At 35.9% G+C, this 20,002-nt stretch overlaps 1 protein-coding gene across 4 annotated transcripts in view; it reads right to left on the bottom strand.

The window, feature by feature from the left end:
- PDE1A (phosphodiesterase 1A) overlaps positions 1–20,002 on the bottom strand; it is a 402,616-nt gene that overhangs the window by 381,068 nt on the left and 1,546 nt on the right. The window lies entirely within an intron of this gene.

A 20,002-nucleotide genomic window follows, 5' to 3' on the forward strand; every position in this document is an offset into this window, starting at 1 on the left:
AGATATGAATCTTCTCAACCATAAAGAGAAATACATTATCTTCCATATTTTACAATGCATCACCAACTAATGGAGCTAGTTTTGTCTATTCAGAGGAAAAACTAAGTCTTTCATTTTTGTATATCTCAAGTTGCCTTAATCTCAGGAAGAAAGAATGAAGAAGAGAGAAAAAAAATTATCAAATTAAAAAAAGTTCCCCAACTGAAAGGAAGGTATTTCCAGATTGAAAGTACCAATCAATTTTAAGTACCAAAATTATCATATTAAGGTTATTATCATGAAATTTCAGAAGAGAAGAAATAAGGAAAATTCCTGGCTCATTGGATCAAGAAGAACATGACATAAAAAGACGAGGACCGTATGGCATCAGACTTCTTATAGTGACACTGAGAGTTAAAAGATGATGAATAAAAATCTACAAAACACTGACAAACATTATTTTTAACTTATTATTTTGGAGCCAATCAAGCTATACCAAAATAAAAATAAATACATTTTCATATATAAATTCACTCTTTAAAATGTGTTTCTCAAGCACCCTCTCTCAGGAGCTATTAGAGAAGGTCAGACCCTGAATGAGAGGAAGTTATTGAAAAATGAGATCTAGACCATTGTGATAAAAATGTGTCAAATGTTCTATGAAAAAGAAAAAGAAAAAAAGAAAAAAGAAAAAAAGTAAAGAAAAAAATAAAGAAAAATGAGATCTAGGAAACAACAGATCAATTCATGAGGAAGTAGAAGAGATAACCAAAGGGGATGGTTGTCTCAGGCTTTAGAGAGTCTCAGCCAGAGCTGGGGGACAAAGGCTCAGAAAACAATGCCAATTAAAAAAAACAACAGCAATAAAACTAATGTCTCTAAGGAAAGGAATGGGACAGAAAAAGCACAGGATGTGCTTGACAGTGTGGGAACGTACTGAAGGGTGTTTCACAATTCCTTTGGTGAACTTGGAGAAAGTTAGTGATAGGTACACAGTAATTGAGGCCAATAAGCTAATAATTAAAATGAGATATTTATTAAATTCCAGGAAAAAAATGAGTTTCCCTCTTTGGCTCAGACATCAAGTCAATTCATAGACTATAAACATCAAATATTATTCACTGAAATGGTAACAGAACTACCATGAGAATCAGGCAGTGAGGGAGCTGCCAGAGTTTGGTCTAAAGATACTAAATCTTCATCCACATCTATTCAAAATCAATAAATAGTCCTTAAGATATATTAAATCAAGAAACACCTACATAAAATTATTATTTAAAAATATAGATGTAAATGCAGGAAGAAAAATTAAAAGATGAAAGTTGATGTCTTAGGAAGTAGTCCCTGGGTACACCAAAGAGTAAGGGAGAAAACTCCTGTTTTCATTGTCTTATAATACTATTTTATCATTTTAATAAATTTTAGAATTAATTTTTGAAAGTAAAGTGCCATATAAGGTAAAGTATTAGTACAAGGAAGTCAAATTTATAGTTATTTGAAGACCTAGCCAAGTGTATGACAGGCAGTTTGGCTAGGTCTTCAAAGAATTGAAGAATTGAAGGTCATCCTAGACCTCACACTCAGTCTAGTCCTCCAAGAGAGCACATGCAAGAGAAAGGACCTTCAGGAACTGAGAAGGAAATGCAATTTTTATCAACACGTTTTTTGGCCAGGGCTGGATTTAAACTCGCCACCTCCGGCGCCCTACTCCTCTGAGCCACAGGCACCATCCCAGACCTACCTCATTTTATATATATAATGACACTAATTGTACTAAAAATCAAAAGAAACAATGAATTTTAATTCTCTTCATCCCTTATCAACACAATTTTATTGTTTTTGAATGACAATTGCATTTTCACCAAAGTACATAATTACATATTATTACTTCCTGTGATTGTGAGTATATTTCTGTATGTATGTATGTGAGAAAGAGCCTATTTTGTCATGAAATTTCAACCAAACCAAACTTCACTCTTGGTAACAAAATCATCAGAGAAAAGTACAATTAATTGATTATTTGCTTAGCATGTTCAAACTTCTAAAACTCTCAAGAAGGAACTTGAAAGTCTGAATTATTTAAGTAAACTAAAAACACTATTACTACAAAGAGAGGCACACCAGCCTTTTATCCCTGTATCATGAAACAATCTCCACATCTTTATGGTTCAAATCACTATCTCACAGCAACCCTTCAGTGGATGCCTGGCCTATTGCTACTGATCCACACTTTCAAATTTGCCATCTCTGACATAAACACCAAAAATACTGATTTTTAGGCTATGTGAGAATTTTAGGTGTGCCGTGAAATTTTTTGAAGGTCATTAATAATTCATTTTGAAAAGAAGGTCAAAGCACAGGAAGTATATTCTTCTTTTACTTTTTTGATCACCATAATTTAAGTGTGCCACAGAAGTTTAACCACAGGTTCAAGTGTGCCATGAGATAAAAATGGTTGAAAAACACTGCCACAAACAGTAAAAATCAGTAGCTGAAGCAAGGTGAAGGGAGAGGTTTTTATGACACTATTTAAGTATAAAAGGGAATTTAATTTCCCTGACCAAACACAATCTCATTAATTTCTGCAGACAATTTTTATTGTGGCATTGGCAATATTTAAAAGGCTGTTGTCAAGGAAAGGCATCCTAAAATTAGATCTGCCTGCTTTGTTTTCTTTACAGGAATGGCCACACTTCTGTTTTGAAGAGAAAGCTTAGTAATGAAATGGAAAGGAGTTCCAGGGGTCTTCTACAAGAGGAAAAATCCAGTTGCCTACCATATATTCATTTCACAAGTTATATTTCTTGTGTAAGCTTGTCCATACCCAATATGTTTATTATGTCATTTTGTACATTTGCGAAGAACAAAAGGACGCTGATTCTGGGGTCCTATTCCAGCAGTATTCTACCCCCTTCTCCACCTCCAACCCACCAACGTCACCCCTTTTACCACTGGTCATCATTCCCCCATGTTCTCATTTCTCCCCTTACCCAACTTAGATTTCAGGTCAATCAAGATTTAATGTTTACCCTTCAGAAAGCCCTCAAGCCCCAGTTTCCTCTGTCTTCATTGCACTTAGGTTATCTGGCAATCTAGGAATTCTATAAACCTAGTGCTGTATCTGCTCTGAGGCTCCCTGGGAGCTGCAGAATAGAATGTTGCAGGGAAGAAAGCTCAGAGAGAGAAACTGATCTCACTTTACTGCATGGCTGTTGATGGCACTCAGCTCTGCCTGCCCAGTCCACTGCATTTCCTCAGCCACATGGCCTCGCTCTGGGGACTCTATCCACCTTCTCCTCAAATACCACTGCCTCCCTCCTCAATTGCCTTAAACAGCCGCTCATATCATTTCACTGAAGAAATAAAAGTACCCCAAGGGAACCATCACCAATTTTTCACCTACCAACTTGAAAATGTTTCCAACATTCTGCTTTACCTTGGGTGAGCCAGCCCTGGTCTAGACCCAATCGTCACTCTTGAGCAGTGTGTGTGTGAGTGTGTGTGTGTGTGTGTGTGTGTGTGAGAGAGAGAGAGAGTGTGTATCTCCACATTGATTTATTCACCCCCCTAAAGACTAATTCCTATCAGTATTCCTGACAGAATTCTCTAACAGTATTCTCCACATCTAACAAATTCCTTTACCTTCAAACTCTACCCCAGGTCTCCCCTGGTCGTGATAACCTTTATGAAAAATGCTTGAAAGGGTTAGCTATACATTCTGTCCCCACTTCTTCATTGTCAGTCCTGTCTCTGCCCACTCCTATGATGAAGTTTGTCCCATCATTTCACTGACAGTGTTTTGCCAAGATTACAAAAGACTTTCCCAATGCCATTAGTCAATGTTCATTCCAGTTCATTCCATGTTAAATGACCTCTTGGCAACCTTCTACATTCCCCCTTCCAGAAAGCAATCTTCCTTCGGATTCCAGGGGCCATGGCACTCGGGTCACTCTTAGGTCTCCTATAGTCTCTCTTCAATTCCTCAACCTCTAAATGTTGGAGTGCATGAGAGTTCAGAGCACAAGCCTCTTCTTTTTTAGAGCAATCTGATATCTCATCAAATCCTTTGATTTTAAATACATTGACATATTGACAACTCCAAAATGTATATATTTGGAGTTCATCTGTCCATCTGTCTATTTGTTAAGGCCACTTGAACATGTAATCACCATCCCAAAATTCATGGGTCCAAAGTGGGTTTTTATTTCCTCTGCCATCTTCCCCATTTCAGGAGATGGTATAGGTTAACAACCCTTACCTACAACTGTGAATATCTAAAAACCCTAAAACCCAGACTTTTTTTCCCTTGGCAGAAAAATTTGGTCTGACTTTAATTCCTTTGGCAACAAAACCAGACCTGAACTGAAAAGAGGTCAGGTACAGGGTCAGAGTGTCCCAAAAGGTGGCCATAAGGTTGCCATAACATAGGACAAATGGGAAATCATAGCTCAATGTACGTTTATTTACAAAATATTCATTAGAAATTTTTCAAAATATTTACAAAATATCATCTACATGTAATCTACCTCTACCTCTCATCTACATGTAAAATATTGTAATGACTATTTTGTAAATAAAGGTAGATTAAGTTACAATTTCCCATTTTCCTTAAGTATGATGACTTCAGGGTTGGCCTTTGAGACATCCCTTATTATCTTTAAGTGAACACTTTTTTTTTTTTTTTTTTTTTTTTTGTAGAGACAGAGTCTCACTTTATGGCCCTCGGTAGAGTGCCGTGGCCTCACACAGCTCACAGCAACCTCCAACTCCTGGGCTTCAGCGATTCTCCTGCCTCAGCCTGAACACTTTTATATTTTGCTGCAGATGTATTCTTTAGGGCCTACCCTAGGCCCACTGGGAATACCTGGTAAGTTTTGCAATAGACACTTTATTACCTTTCTAAAAATCTTAGACATTATAAACTCATGTCACATGTGGGCCCAGGGGTTTCAGATAAGGGACTGCAGATCCAACTGCTCAGAGCGCTCTCTCGTGCCCTCTCTCACTCTGTCTTTCTCTCTCTCTCTCTCTCTCTCTCTCTCTCTCTCTCTCTCTCTCTCTCTCTCTCTCACACACACACACACACACACACACACACACACACACACACACAAAATAAGCCTTTATGCTTCATTCTTTTCCATCTTTACCACCTCCGTCCATTTCATCAGTGAGTCTTGTCAGCTCTGATTTCAAATATGTCCTGAATTGCATAGTTCTTATCACCTCCATGGGCACCAATGTCACCAAATCTACCAAATCTTCACCTGGACAACTGCCAGCGCCACCCACACACCCTCTTGTTCCCAATCTTGCCCTTCCCTGCCTCCTCCCTCCTCAGTATTTTTGTCCACAAAGTGGCCAGAAAAGCTTTTCAAAACCTGTGTACACTCTCCACCCCTTGCTGCTCCAAAGGCTTCCCACCACGCAGGGCATGAATCCTAACTTGCTGGGTCTCTGCCCTCTTCCCCCCACCCTCCTCTCCCACTCTTCCCCTGCCTGTGCTCCAGGCCCCCTGGTCTCGCTGGTTTCCTCAAACATGCTCAGTGTGCCCTCAGGATGTGCACTCTTGCTTCCCACTGCATGGAAGGCCCAGACGGCCAACCTCAGGGTGGCTCTCTGCTCACTCACTAAGGTCCGTCTTCACAAGTCACTGTCCCAAGAAGCCCTTCCCTGACCACTGCTGTCTCAGATAGCCACTTTTGAAACCCCAGGAATTTTGTTGCCTTACCCTGTTTTTATTTAAATTATGTCACATATTTTTGTTTATATGTTTATTATTATTTTATATTATTATTTATTTTATATATTTATAAAATATAAACATATGTTTATTATTATTTTGTTTATATGTTTATTATTATTATTACCTTCACCATCAAAATATAAACTCCAGGAAGGCAAAGATCCTGTCATCTTGTTTATATCTTTAGTTCTTAGAATAATGCTGTAACTTCCACATGCCAGTAAATGAATATTTTTTAAATGAACAATAAGTTAAGTTGCAATACTAAGACAATTGAGTCAGGTTAATTAAATAATATTATTTCTATTTGCCAGATACCTCAAAATGTTTACAAGTGTCAATATAGTCTGGATGAACTGAGGCTACGACTTTCTTTGTTTCTGAATCACTCTCATTCTTAAAATAGTTCTAATCATGACTAAGATTGCCATAGTGTGACTCATACTGTGTAAATCAGTGTTTATGTTTATACCTATAAGACATGTACTGAAAACAATCGCGTTTATCAAAGAGAGGGGTTTTTTATAATACTTTTTTTATTCTGAATTTAAATACTTTATCTTTCCAGGGAATTTAATATTACTTGGGAACATGTTCCTCATTCTAAAGTGCTCTAAAGTAACTCAATGTTATTGCTTGCTTTCCTGGTACTATCAGTAGATCAACTAACTAGTGTAATTACAGAAAGTGTGTATTAAGTAAAGTTAGTAAAGAATTAGAAATTAAAGAAATTTAAGAAACTATCTTTTTTATTTAGTAAAAAAATTATAGTAAAGAATTAAAGAAATGATTGTGCCATGTAAAATAAAAGGAAAGTATATAGAACAGTGTCATTGAGAATTAATGCCAGGAATATTTTAATCTTTCAAACTGAATATCATTACTTTGGCTGTAAATTTCATTTTGGAACACTCTCAGTCATTAAGTATATATGATCTCTTTTTGGATAGGTGAGTTATATTTTAGAGGCATCTTTTAGCACACATACCACAAATATTTATTTATAATTGAAATAGAATTCATATGACAGAATGGAAAAAATATTAAATGACAGCTTGAAAATGGTGACTTCTGTCTACAACTTGGCCTTGAATGTCTAGCAAAAATAAAACTTGAAGAATATCAAAATTGCTCAATCACATGCAAACATTTCAAGATTACCTAGCTTTATAAGTTTTTCTTTGAAGAGCCATGCAAAGAGAGGATTAATTATTCTTTAACTCAGTAGTGGACACAAACTATGGCCTAGACACTAATTTTAAAGTAGTTAGCCTAATCACCTCCAAGTTCAGGGAGCTTATCTCCTTCTGTCTGACTCACTACAGTTTGGAAACTTCAGCAGCCAATTAACTCTCACAGGATACACAGCAGTGTCCTCTCACTAAGAATTCCTCACCCTGCAAGGCCAGATGAGACCAGAACACCCAGTAATCACTGAAAGATGTGCTCAACATCACCCTAATTATTCAGCTACATCATGACACAGGAATGTGAGTATTCTGAAGATAGAAGTGGTAGAGAACTCAGGAAATTAGAATCCTGAGCAGGAAGTTCAGTCACTCAGCTATCATTTGAACCTCCCCGGCATTCTACCCACCATACAGTTATCTAGGGTTGAGTTTTGCCTCGGTCTTACATTCAGCAGAGGAACAGACAAAAACAAACACATTATTTTACACATAATTGTACCACAAAGGTAATTTACAGTAACAGCTAACATTCTGAGATACTTATTCTGTGCCAGTCACAGGGCCTGGACGCTGATAGCCTGCTATAGCCTCCAGCAATCCTCTTAAAATTCTAAGTTCCATTATGCAAAGTTGAGTTTCAGTTTTGTTTGTTTACTTTTGTCTGTAATATAGTAGCATCCCCAACAATCTCCACTGGTCAGATTTTTCTGATATTTCATTCTCTTCCTTCCTCCAGAAGCAGCTCAAGTTACTCCATAAAATTTTTTTGACCTTCCAGCTCAAACTAATATTGCTGCCGAACAGTTATGACTTTTATTGGCTTCACCATTGTGACACACTGCCGGATCACTGTTCTCTGTTATATTCTTAAGTCTCGCTTTATTCCATGTACTATATACGAGGCACAGAGGATAAAATAAGGAAGAGTTGGAGTCTATATCTTCCCTCTTGTTTCCTCAAAGGGAAGATAAAGGATTACCTAGAAAGCAGAACAATTAAATGAATAATAACAATTAAACATGAAATACAATAAGAGTCCTCAGAAGGGTCACCTAATGTAGGCTGTGACCATCACAAGTGTTTCTCTGACCCTGATGATACTCTGATCAAGCCCCAACTTTCCCATCTTTCAAAAATTCAGCTTTAATATGATAATATTCTCCCAAAGATACTTCCTCTTCACTAGTCTATACTTTTTTCATCCGATTTAAATTCAAAATCTTTTCTCCTCCAGTCCCTTTTGCTGTTTTTTGAGAGAAGAGACTTTACCAACACTTCCATCTTCACCAAATAAAACTTCCAGTTTAATACAGAATGTATAGCTGTTACTCTACATTCAAAACCAGGAAAGTCAATTAAAATTTTATTTTAATTTGCAGAAAAATTTGTCAAGTTTATAAATAACAGAGCTAATAATATTTGTCAGTTTTGACACTATTTTATATGCAACATAAATTATGAAGACAAAGCAATATATAATTCAAAAAAATAAAGTCACACAGTATTTCTTTTTTATAATCATACTAATTGCTTAAGGAACTAAGAGAGAGGGGAGGAAAAAAACGAACTTGATATTAGATTGCTTTTAGCAATCCTACACAGTAAGAAAAGATATGTAGTGAAAGAAAATAAAAGCTGCATAAGAATGAAAAGGGGGGAAATCTGTGCAGAATTGAACGTTAAGTTAATAAAAAGCTTTTATAACATAACTTTTTTTTTTTTTTTTTTGAGACAGAGTCTCACTCCATTGCCCTTGGTAGAGTGAACATGGCTCACAGCAACCTCCAACTCCTGGGCTTAAGTGATTCTCTTGACTCAGCCTCCCAAGTAGCTGAGACTACAGGTACCCGCCACAGTGCCTGGCCATTTTTTGTTGCAGTTTGGCTGGGGCTGGGCTCAAACCCGCCACCCTCGGTACATGGGGCCAGCGCCCTACCCACTGAGCCACAGGCGCTGCCCAAATAACATAACATTTCATCATTTTATAATGTTTGGTTATGCATTATATGCTCATTAAATAGAGGTAACTATCCAGAGTGGGTATCCTGTGGCCTTCTAATTTCAAGATTGTTCTCTTTTAAGCACCAGAGGAGTCAAGAAAAGTTTCATCTTTCTCTGCTGCACCCCTTTTAATAAGAGGATTAGTTTTGTAAAATTTGGATTAGTCAAAAGCCACCAGTGAAGGAACTCAAAGGCCATGTGGCCCCAAGACCTGAGGTTCCCCAAAAGGAGGCAAACCCCAAATCAGCTCCCAGCTGCTAAACCATTCCTATACTACTTCTTAGGTTTCTATAATTTATTGTCTCTATTACTTTGATTCTATCTCTCTCATTCTTTTTGTATCATTCACTCCTTTCAACTAATCAAAAATTAGCAAATGTTTCTAAGCTTATGAATCTTAAACTTTAGGTTACTCTTTTAATACCCTGTCATTCATCCGAAAAGCTAATCTCACAATGGAGTACTTCAGATAATAGAAGAAATATGTAGATGAGGAACAACAAGATGCAATATCACTTTCTTCTTTTTCCTTGTGGTCGCAAAGAACAGGTGTAGAAGACTGGCAACTGGGCCTTCCCATGCCCTGTGTGACCTGTTGTCAGGGCAACAGGATGTGTGGGGAGTCCTGGCCTTTCTAGTGCCTGTTGCCAAGGTAACAGGATATGAACCATCTTCTTTTATGCAGCTATGTTTCCCTGTTGTATTCTATTCTGCTCTTCTAGTTGGTGGGAAATTACATCTGTTCATAGAAATCTAAGCACAATACAACTTCAGTACACAGGCCACTGAAGGAGCATGTATTGGAAGAAATATTATATGTGGACACATGTCACTGGTATCATTACTGGTAAAAATAATGTGGAGAAGAATTTTGCTGGATTGACTTTCTAAAAAGAGGGACCTCAATTTTTATTTTCATAAGCTCTGAAATATTTGCCAATTATTGATGAGGTCAAAGAGATAAATATGGCAGATGATAAGGAAGCAAGTACAGTGATAATTAGAAAAAACTATAGAAATCATAGAATTACATTAAAAATGTGGAGGCTAAGAGCTGATTGTGGGTACCTGTTAGCTTTTGTTATGCTAAACACTGACCACAAGTTAGTGGTCAACAATAAATACTTATTATTCGCTCACAATTTTGAGGAAGTTGGACAGTTAGGATGACCTCACTAATATGTCTGGTGGTTGACTATCTACAGCAGTGTTTTTCAAGCTTTCAGTGTTTATCTCACAGCACACTTGAACCTATAGTTAAACTTACATGGCACACTTAAATTATGTTGATTAAAAAAAGAGAGGGAGAGAGAAAAGAATATATTTTCTATGCTTCAAACTTCTTTCAAAAATAATTGGAGGGCAGCGCCTCTGGTTCAAGGAGTAGGGCTCTGGCCCCATAAACCAGAGGTGGTGGGTTCAAACCTGGCCCTGGCTAAAAACTGCAATAAAAAAACAAAACAAACAAAAATAATTGGAATTAATGTACACAGCTATGATTTAATAAATAAATAAAAATAATGGAATTAATGATCTTTAAATTTTTCATGGCACACATAAGATCCTCTCATGGCATACCAGTTGAAAATCATTGGTTGTGGTTGAGATCTGGAGAGGCCTCAGCCAGAGTGGTTTATATCTGTTCCACCCACACTCCCAAACTCAACAGGGTGCTTCACATGCTGGTCTGAGGGATCCAGAGAGCACGAGACAGAGTAAACCCTAAGACATAAGATTTTCCATGCGTTGGCTTATTTCACATTGGCTCAGACACTATTGGCCAAAATAAGTTGCTTGGCCAAGAGTCAGTTTGGGAGAGATTATCCAAGAGAATAGATGAAGGAAGCCAGGAATAAATTTACTATTACAGCAGGGTAAACAATGATGTGAAAGAATGTCTGGAAAAAATGGAAGCTTTTTGTAAAACTTGAGATATTAAACCAGAAATTTGTCAGAAATGAAGTATCAGAGGGCAACACATACAAATACACTTGTTCATTCCAGAACCGGTGGAAGGTACTAGAGATTTTTCAAGTTCTGAAAGTTAGAAGGAGCCCTCTAGTTCATATACAAACCATCTCCAAGTACAGTCTAAGGAAGAATTAGAAAGATGCTCTGTAGTTTAAATGGTGTGTATCTTCTCCAGGAAAAAAAGCAGAATAAACTCCAGTAATGTAATTTTTTCTGAAATAAACAAAAGGAGGGGAAAGACTAGTCCCATTACTTCAGGGAAGAAGATGTTTAAAGTTCTTTATAAAGAAGCAGCAGCAGCAAATGTAAGAATAAAATACCCAGTTTTAATGGTTATAATTCCTATATAAAAATCACCAGGAAGAAACACCCAGACACTACTATTGTTCAGGGTTTTCTTTCTCTGCTGTTCGGAGTACCAAAGGCTAATTAAATTAGAGTGATTTTTGTAAAGGTTCAAGTCTTCAGTGGGCAAAAGGTTTTAGAAAAAGTCAAATTCTCTTGCAAACATTAGCTAGGACCATTGTTTAAATAAATAAATTTACAAGTAACGTTAGTACACGTCCTTGAGAAGGAGAGAAACAGAACTGGGGAGTTTCTGATATCTAAAGTTTATGCCAAGTGATAACTCCCTTTGGTATTCAGCTTTGAGTATGCAGAACAAGGCAAACAGATGGCGGGACTGTGGAAAATCAAAACAAGAGAACAGCTTTTAACTCCTGAAATGTCAGGTTTTATAGTGAGTCCTGAGTGTTAAGTGGAATTATCTCAATCAATATTAAAAGGAATAAAAATGGACCTAGGAATCCGACCCTCCCCTTACTAACTATGAAATATTGGTCAAGCCATTTAATGCATTGGAGGCTCAGTTTCCTCATCAGAAAGATTAGAGATAATTGAGTACATCCATATGAACCAAAAGGAAAATCTTTCATAAAGTATAATGCATAAAAGGATTATACAGTACAATTACTACTATAATTCTATTATGAGTGACTTTTAAACAAGTTCAAGCTAATCAGAAATGTGACTAATACCCAAGGTGTTCAGTTTTTTTCTTATCTTGCTCCAAATACAGCTCATTTTGAATCAACTCTTAGGAAATCCGATTTTAAGCACACCCATCAGCACAGCACTGCTTTTCTAATAAGTTTATTTTGATTTTCTTCCAAATTATCTAGGACTTGTTTCACAAGAATCACTTGATCCTCTATGCTTATGTAGGGTTCAATTGATGTTGACCTCTGTTTTCTTCTTCTAGAAACACTGCTGCTTAGAGATTATACCATTTTTTCACAACTCATAAAATTATTTGAATAATGCTAAATATCAAAATTTTGCTTACCAAAAATTATCTGCATGATTGAGCATCTTCTGTACCTACCTAGTAAAAATTTATGTTTTAAAATATTTTACAATATATTAAAAAAAAATACCTTTTTGGCAGTGCGGGGGTATATGTCATACCTCCTGGGGGTGTGATACGACTACAACAGGGACTCTACCTAACAAATGTAAGCATTGTAACCTAATTCTTTGTACCTTCAAATTAACTTGAAATTTAAAAAATTAATTTTAAAAAGAGCTTCAAGAAAGTGTATCTTAAAAAAGAAATCTAAAGGGTCATAATGTGTCATATATATGCCTCTAATGACCTATTATCATTTTTATGCCCTTCCTTAACCATAATCATTCATGCCTAAAACTTGCTCTCAGAACGGATATGTGGAATAGTATACTTCTCATGAGCCTTTAATACTATCACCAATTTAATTATGTTAATGAACAGTTTCTTTCACACCCCCAAGGTCCTTTACCAAAATGATAATCAGACTTTCTAAATACTTACATTTGACTAGCTGATTCAAATATGTTAAAGGATAAATTATAATAGTACAATGGTAAAATGTCCCATTTTCTAAAAATAAATCAGCAAAGGGATGGATATAGAATACGACTGTGATTATTTCGAAGTCAAGTTCATTGTGAAGTAGGCCTCGCTTGGGATAAAGAAAGACTTAAAGAATGAATTTCAAGCCAGAGTAATTCAGGAAATCAGTCTATCCTTGAGTCACACGTGATTATAGGAATCTAAAATATATTCTAAAGCTTCCACAAGATGTTAAACTGAAGATGGTACTCAGACAATTTTTCTATCAGTGAAACTTTCAAAGCCAGCCCACTTCTCAACTGGTTCACTCTCTGTCTACATAACCTTATCTCTTAACCCAGGGAAACATAAATCTTCAAGTATAACCATTCTGTTGAAAAGAAATCTGAGAACTCTTGTGAGAACACATCCATTGAGCTAAGAGAAAGTCTCCTTTCTGTATCTAGACAACCCAACTCTGTGCACTGATTCTGATAAGAAAAGTACACGAAAAAATATATAAAATTCTGCTTCGGTATGTAATATCAGTAATAATAAAAACAACAGCTAGGATTTCCTGAATTCTAAGCAATTTACAAGTACTAATTCAATTATAATAATTCTCTCAACACCTATGAGGCAGGTAAGGATATCGTTTTCATTTTACAGGGAAGAAAACTGAGGCATCAAAATATCAATCTGCTTAGAAAGGATTATAGATGTTAAATAGAAGCATTGTACTATAATCAAGAACAGACAAGGTAACAGGAATATTATCAGTAATAATTGCAATGTGCCAGGTATTATGCTATATTTCTTAATATGTTGTTTTATTTAATGTTCATTATCTTGATTTAGGCAAGATATGGATTCCCAGATCCTAATGCTTTCTTCTACATGGAAGAACACCTTCCACGAGAGAAGCCGTCAAATCTCTCTTGACTTCCTTTCACATTCTTTCACGAAAAATAAAGAATAGCTCATTTGGCTGACAAATTGTGGAAAAGGAATTGGGCCTAAGTATGAAGCTCTCCTTCTTACAGGGAAGTAATTCTCTGCTTAGAGAAAATACAATCTTGGCCAGGCATGGTGGCTCACACCTGTAATCCTGGCACTCTGGGAGGCCAAACCAATTATCTGAGTTTATGAGTTCAACACCAGCCTGGGCAAGAGCGAGATCCTGACTCTAAAAATAGCTGGGCATTGTGGCAGGCACCTGTAGTCCCAGCTACTCAGGAGGCTAAAGCAAGAGAATTGCTTAAGCCCAAGAGTCTGAGGTTGCTGTGAGCTATGACACCACAGCACTCTACCATAGGTGACAAAGTGAGACTCTGTCTCAAAAAAAAAAAAAAAAAGTATTATTTCATCTCCTCTAGGCCATGGCATAAATTTAGGAGGGAAATTGTGTCTCCTACTAGGGAGTCCTTCATTTTGGAGGAGATAAATAGAATTCAGAGGCGTTCCAGTTCAGCTGCACACCAAAACCATAGCTTCCAGAATGCAAGCTTCATCTGCTATAAAGCTGCTTTTGCTCTCCCTTTATGGGGCTCCTCAATCAGTTTACTCTGAATTTAGGAAGAGATGAGAGGCATCATTCATCAGCCCCCTCTCCCATGCTAATATCTTATGAGGTAGGTATTAAGTTTGTCTATGTCTTAGTTGAAAAGTCATCTAAAGAAATCTCATCCCTGACTACCCTAAATATCTTCCCCAGCTAACTTGATCAAATCACCCAGTGCATTTTCTTCTGGTTACTTCTTACTCCATATTAACTTGCTTTGTATAATTTACTTTTTTGTTGTTTGTTTCCTTTGCTGGAATATAAACTCCTTTTCCTAACATAGCACCTAACCTAGCACACAATCAGTGAATATCAAATAAGTGAATGAATAATGAATGAAATAATGGGATTTCTACATATTAATAAAAAGTAAAGTTTAGAGAAATTACTAATTTCTCCATGGCCATTCAGCTAAAAAACAGTTAATATTGGAAAATATCTGAATGATACCAGAGTTCAATTTCTTAATTCCTAAGGTATTCCACCTCAACAATGTTTACTCTACAAATCATAACATAATGTTATGTAAACCCTGGGATTTATATTAAGACTATATCTATACACCAAAATAGGTTTTGATGAGGCAGTTTTCTTCAAACCAAACGGGTTTTATAATTAAAAGACAACTTTTTAAGAAAAAATATTTGCCTGATGAATGTATCAAAATAATCACATAGTTGACAATGTAAGAACAGAGACTAGGATGATTTCCAAGAAATGACTCCTTTGATATTTGAAATGAATCCACTATATACCCTCAGTCTCAGGAAGTGACTAAATCCATTAGTTGGGCACTGCAGGGTTAGATGGTGGCACAAGTAAGTTGTTTAATGACTAAGAATACAAAGTTTCTAACTCCATTGTGCCATAGGGAGAGGCAGGGCTCCACGTGTTTGTGTGTGTGTGAGTGTATTTGTGGCAGGGGATGACAGGAATGACCATGTTGATTAAGCACTGTGTTATTCTGGTTTAAGAGACAAGTATTAAATTCTTATTGCTAGGGGAGCTCTTTGGCTGATGTAACAAATTTACCACAAATTTAGTGGCTTGAAAAAAATTTTCTTCAGTTCTATAGGTCATAAATCTGATAGAAGTTTTCACGGAGCTGAAATCAAAGTACCAGCAGGATGACATTGTTTCTGAAGGTTCTAAAGGGAGGATCTGTTCTCTCACCTTCTCAAGCTCCTAAGGGCTGGATTTGGCTTCTGGCCCTCCTTCCCCATCTTCAACATTGGCAAAGACAAGTCAAGTCCTTTGCACATCACATCACTCTGACCTCCTCCTCTACATCTCTTCCACTTTTAAAAACCTTTATGATTACCTTAGGCTCACCTGGGTAGTACAAAATAATTTCCTTATTTAGCACTTTAACTCCATATGTTCCTTTAATTCTCCTTTTCCAAGTAAAGTAACATATTCTCAAGTTCTCAGAACTAGGATGTGGACGCCTCTGGGAGCATTTAGTCTGCCTACCATGACATCAGGGACTAAATTTTAAGAAGCACCACTGTACATCCTTTTCTGGTGACCTTTTTGGGTACCTATTCTAAGAATGTCATCTTTGTTTTGGACAAGATGAATAACAGCTTTAAACAGCTTGTCTAAACCCAAGTTCTACCACATACTGGCTGTGTAACTAACCTAGGATATTTACCTCTTAAGTGTATTGAAAGTAGTAAATAAGAATACAAATATGTTATATCTGCACAGTTCTGTTAACTAGTAGATGATAAGCAAACATTTCTTCTATCTTCTCCATATCTATTATAGCTGTGAATCTACCTCCAATCCTTGAACCAGGCCCTATTTTGGCTGCTAGACTGATCTTCCAATTCTCTAGGTAGAAGATTAAGATTCAATATAAGATTCAGAATTGTATTCATTCATTGATTTAGAAATGTTATTGCATTATCTCCTATGTGCCAACTACTGTGCTAGGTGCTGGGGGGGGACCCAAGAGCAAACACAATGAAGTAAATACAGTTCTTGCTTTCAGAAGCTGGGGTTCAGTATGAATGTAGATTTTGTTATGAAGGGGAAATTTCAAATTACTCACAAACCAATACCAGAAAACCAACCTAGTATGGAAAGTCAGGAGGGATTTCCTATGAAATCGAAATTTAAGCAGAGATTCCTGTGCATTTTTTAATAAGGTCTCTATCAAAATTTTGAGCAGGACAACTCTTCCTGAAAAGGAATGCCCCTAGCGCTATAGTACATTTAGCCTGCCTGGAGCCTGCTACCCACTAAATCTACCCACAGTCACTGCAACTACCACAAACTTCCCCCACACAACTCCAAATACCACAGGGGGGACAAACAAGAACAACTTTGGCTGAGAGAAGAAAGGAAAGGATTAGTCCTCTCTAGAAAAGAAAACAAAAAAGAGCAAAGGCAGATAGGTGGTAAGCAGCATTTATCTGGGCAACCTCCCAAAGAAAGGGAGTTTGGGTTTGGTTGTGAGGGGGCCCTAGAAGGAGAAGCATCAGACAAGGCTCCAGGGGTTACGCAGGTAAGCAGAGCCCCTGGGAAGGATGCAAGCCTTTAAAGGGTATTGAGCAGAATAGTAAATGGACCAGATTTGCATCTTGTCTACAATGATGCTTCATCCTACCTAAAGCATGATTCCAGTTTGGAAATATGGTACTAACAGTTCCTATCATTTTCTTTTTCTGCTGATTGCTGACTTTCATTCAGAATACATATTTCTGCAGCATCCTCTTGCTGATGAGGACCTGGTAACTTCATCTGAGAACTGTACAGCACACAGCCTTCTTCAATAATTAATAGCTGATTGGAATTAGTTAAAGGATTATCATATAGTTTTTCCTCCTGTTTCACTTTCAGCTTCTCTACATTATATTCTTCACTACCAAGTATCACATTCACCACAAACCAGAGAGGAAGACTCCCCCCCCCAAAAAAAAGATTTAATTTCTTTCCACTGTTGCATTCACAATTCTAGATCTTAATATCTGGCGGACATCTGTCAGAATAGGAGAAACAAAGAGGTACATGTCTGAACATGTAAAATTCATGATGAGATTTAAATTAGTTTCAAACTAAAACTCCAATACAAACTAACTAGTCCTGCATTTATAAAAACCGGAGGACTTGGCAGTAAGTATTAAGAAGTGGTTGAGTGTTACGTTTTTGTCAACAGTTTGCAGTTTTGAGTAGTTCAAGCTCTCTTCACTTTTGTTGAACTGAGGGAGATAATGCTTTGATTTAGCTTTCCTGTAACTTCATGTGGTTACCACAGGAATTTCCACTCAATCATAGTTTTCTAAAGATGCTGTCATTTCTTAGGTAGAATTCCTAGAACAGTCAGATTGACTGAAAAGAGTAGCACCAGCGTTTTTAATTATGTACAACTTTTTTTAATTCTACGGTTGTGGAGCTCTTTGCATGTTTAAGGAAGAAAAAAGCAATATTACTGTGACTCCCAGAAGCATTATTTCCTAAATTTAAAAAAATTATGCATAAATGAAATGATATAAAATCTTCAAATCAACTTTTCAATTGGAAATCAATAAAATAACAGTCCTTACAAAAACTAGTGATAGATAAATTCTTTTAGTATGTAGGAAGCAGTCTAGGTCTCCTATTCATAAAAAACTTCTGAATAAGAAATTTTATTTGGTGTTAAAATGGCATAAGACATAGGATATGCTCTCCAGACCTTAAAAAATAAATAACTATGACCAAATATATGATTCTTTTAAATGTTGTTTATTAAAGACCTGATGTCATAGTTATTTACTCAAGAGTTTCATCATCGTACATGGTAATAGTTTAAAATCTAAATTGTCATACTGGGTGACAAATTAGTAGTGGACTACAGATTGAATAAAACTAAAGATAAAAGTTGTAATTATAAGAAGAAAATTTCTAAACTAAAGCATAGATGGGAGTAAGAAACAGTTTCACCTTTGTTCTCACAAAAGAATAAGATTTCTCAACATAACACTTTAAGTGGTGTCTCAAATATTATATGGAGAAGATTTGGAAGAAGCTCAATAAAAGAAATCAATAAAACAGTAGAGAAAAAGGGATATTTTAATTTCGTTTACCAAAACTTTCCATGTATTAGTTACAAAATTTTAAAATTATTTCTGTGGACTCAAAAACTGTCTAAAATGTTGTATCTATGTATTATATGGCAATGCCTATAAGAAAACTTTCTCTAAATATCTACCTGTCATGGTTCCTGTTTTCTATATTTAAGATGTAACTGAACAAACATCATTTTACTTTCGCGTTTCTCTCTATTTTTATTTAACCTAAAAATGTACATATTGTAAGCCTAACTAAAAGCATAATATCCTGCTGAAACAAGTCAATGTATTTGTAGAACTAAATGCAATAAAAGATTTTAAAAAGTCACTTTCCAAACCAATATCTGAAAGTCTTAATTGAGTCCATTTTATCAAAAATAAGAAAATTATTGAACAATTGTTTGATAGCTTTCATGAATAGCATGATTTTAATCTCTAATACTTAAAAGTAGAATTCTAGCATTAGCAATTTTGGTAAGTTAAAATTCTGTTTGAGTCCACATTGCATTTTAAACAGGCAAGAGGATCTTCAGCAGTGGTATAGGGAGTCCCTCATATCACTGTTTGTAATGCCATTGCACAAAAGACCATAATTAAACAATTTGGTCGTCATTAGTCATGCATATTTTAGAGAGAGCTTTATGCTTTGACAATCCTAAACCTAGAACACTGAAAATGTCTTAAGTTAAAGTACGAGTTAAAGATAACAGTACCAAAATGCAAATTCTTTCTTCAGTGCAAAAGCAACCAATCATTTTAGTCAGCCCTATGATAATTTAAAAAAAGAAAACCTAGCTAATGGTCATTTAGTGATTGAGTAGCTCTATGTAGCCACAGCTCAAAATTAATTTAACATGTACATATATTAGTATACTTTTCTATTAATTCATAATATCTATCACGCTTTTGTATAATAAAATGACAGATTGATCTTTGAGCTCAGCTGAAGACACATGCATAAATCCACCACACTATATCTTTACACATTTAAGTAACTACATAAAAATATTAATAGAACAAATACAAAATAAACATAACATCCTATCCTGCTAAAGACATTAAAATCTAAAATAGGTTGTAATATGATATATAATGTTCCAGTAAGAATGTTCATTCACTCATTAGATTAGAATACAAATCACCTGATTGCTAATATTTAATCTGCATCTATACTAATTAATTTTGTGAGCTGTTATTTTCTTTGACAGGATTGCTTGTTTTCCTAGATAAAAACCTCACCAAAAAGACGTAACTTCTAAATCATCAATGGGTTTTGGGAAAAAATTTCTCTGGTTCATTCAAATGATGTAAAGATGGCTTCCTTTTTAAAAGTTATCTCTGCTAACTGTTGTTTGTGTTAGCGGACTCTTATGCCAGTGTACTGTGATGCCATGTATTACTTCAAGTAGTAATCAAATACACATATAAAGAACATTTAAATATATAAATACCATTAAGTAAATTCAAAGGGAGAAGAGCACAAGAGATTTTTAACCTCTAAACAAAGTTTGATATAATTTTTCCTTTAAAAAAATCAATATCAAACCAGGAACATCAAATTTACTCAGATACTGTATCTTATAAAATAGTGTGTAAACCACAGCATTAGATACGTGAATCTTAGAA

The sequence above is a fragment of the Nycticebus coucang genome, chromosome 7, assembly GCF_027406575.1.
Source record: "Nycticebus coucang isolate mNycCou1 chromosome 7, mNycCou1.pri, whole genome shotgun sequence".
Lineage (NCBI taxonomy): Eukaryota > Metazoa > Chordata > Mammalia > Primates > Lorisidae > Nycticebus > Nycticebus coucang.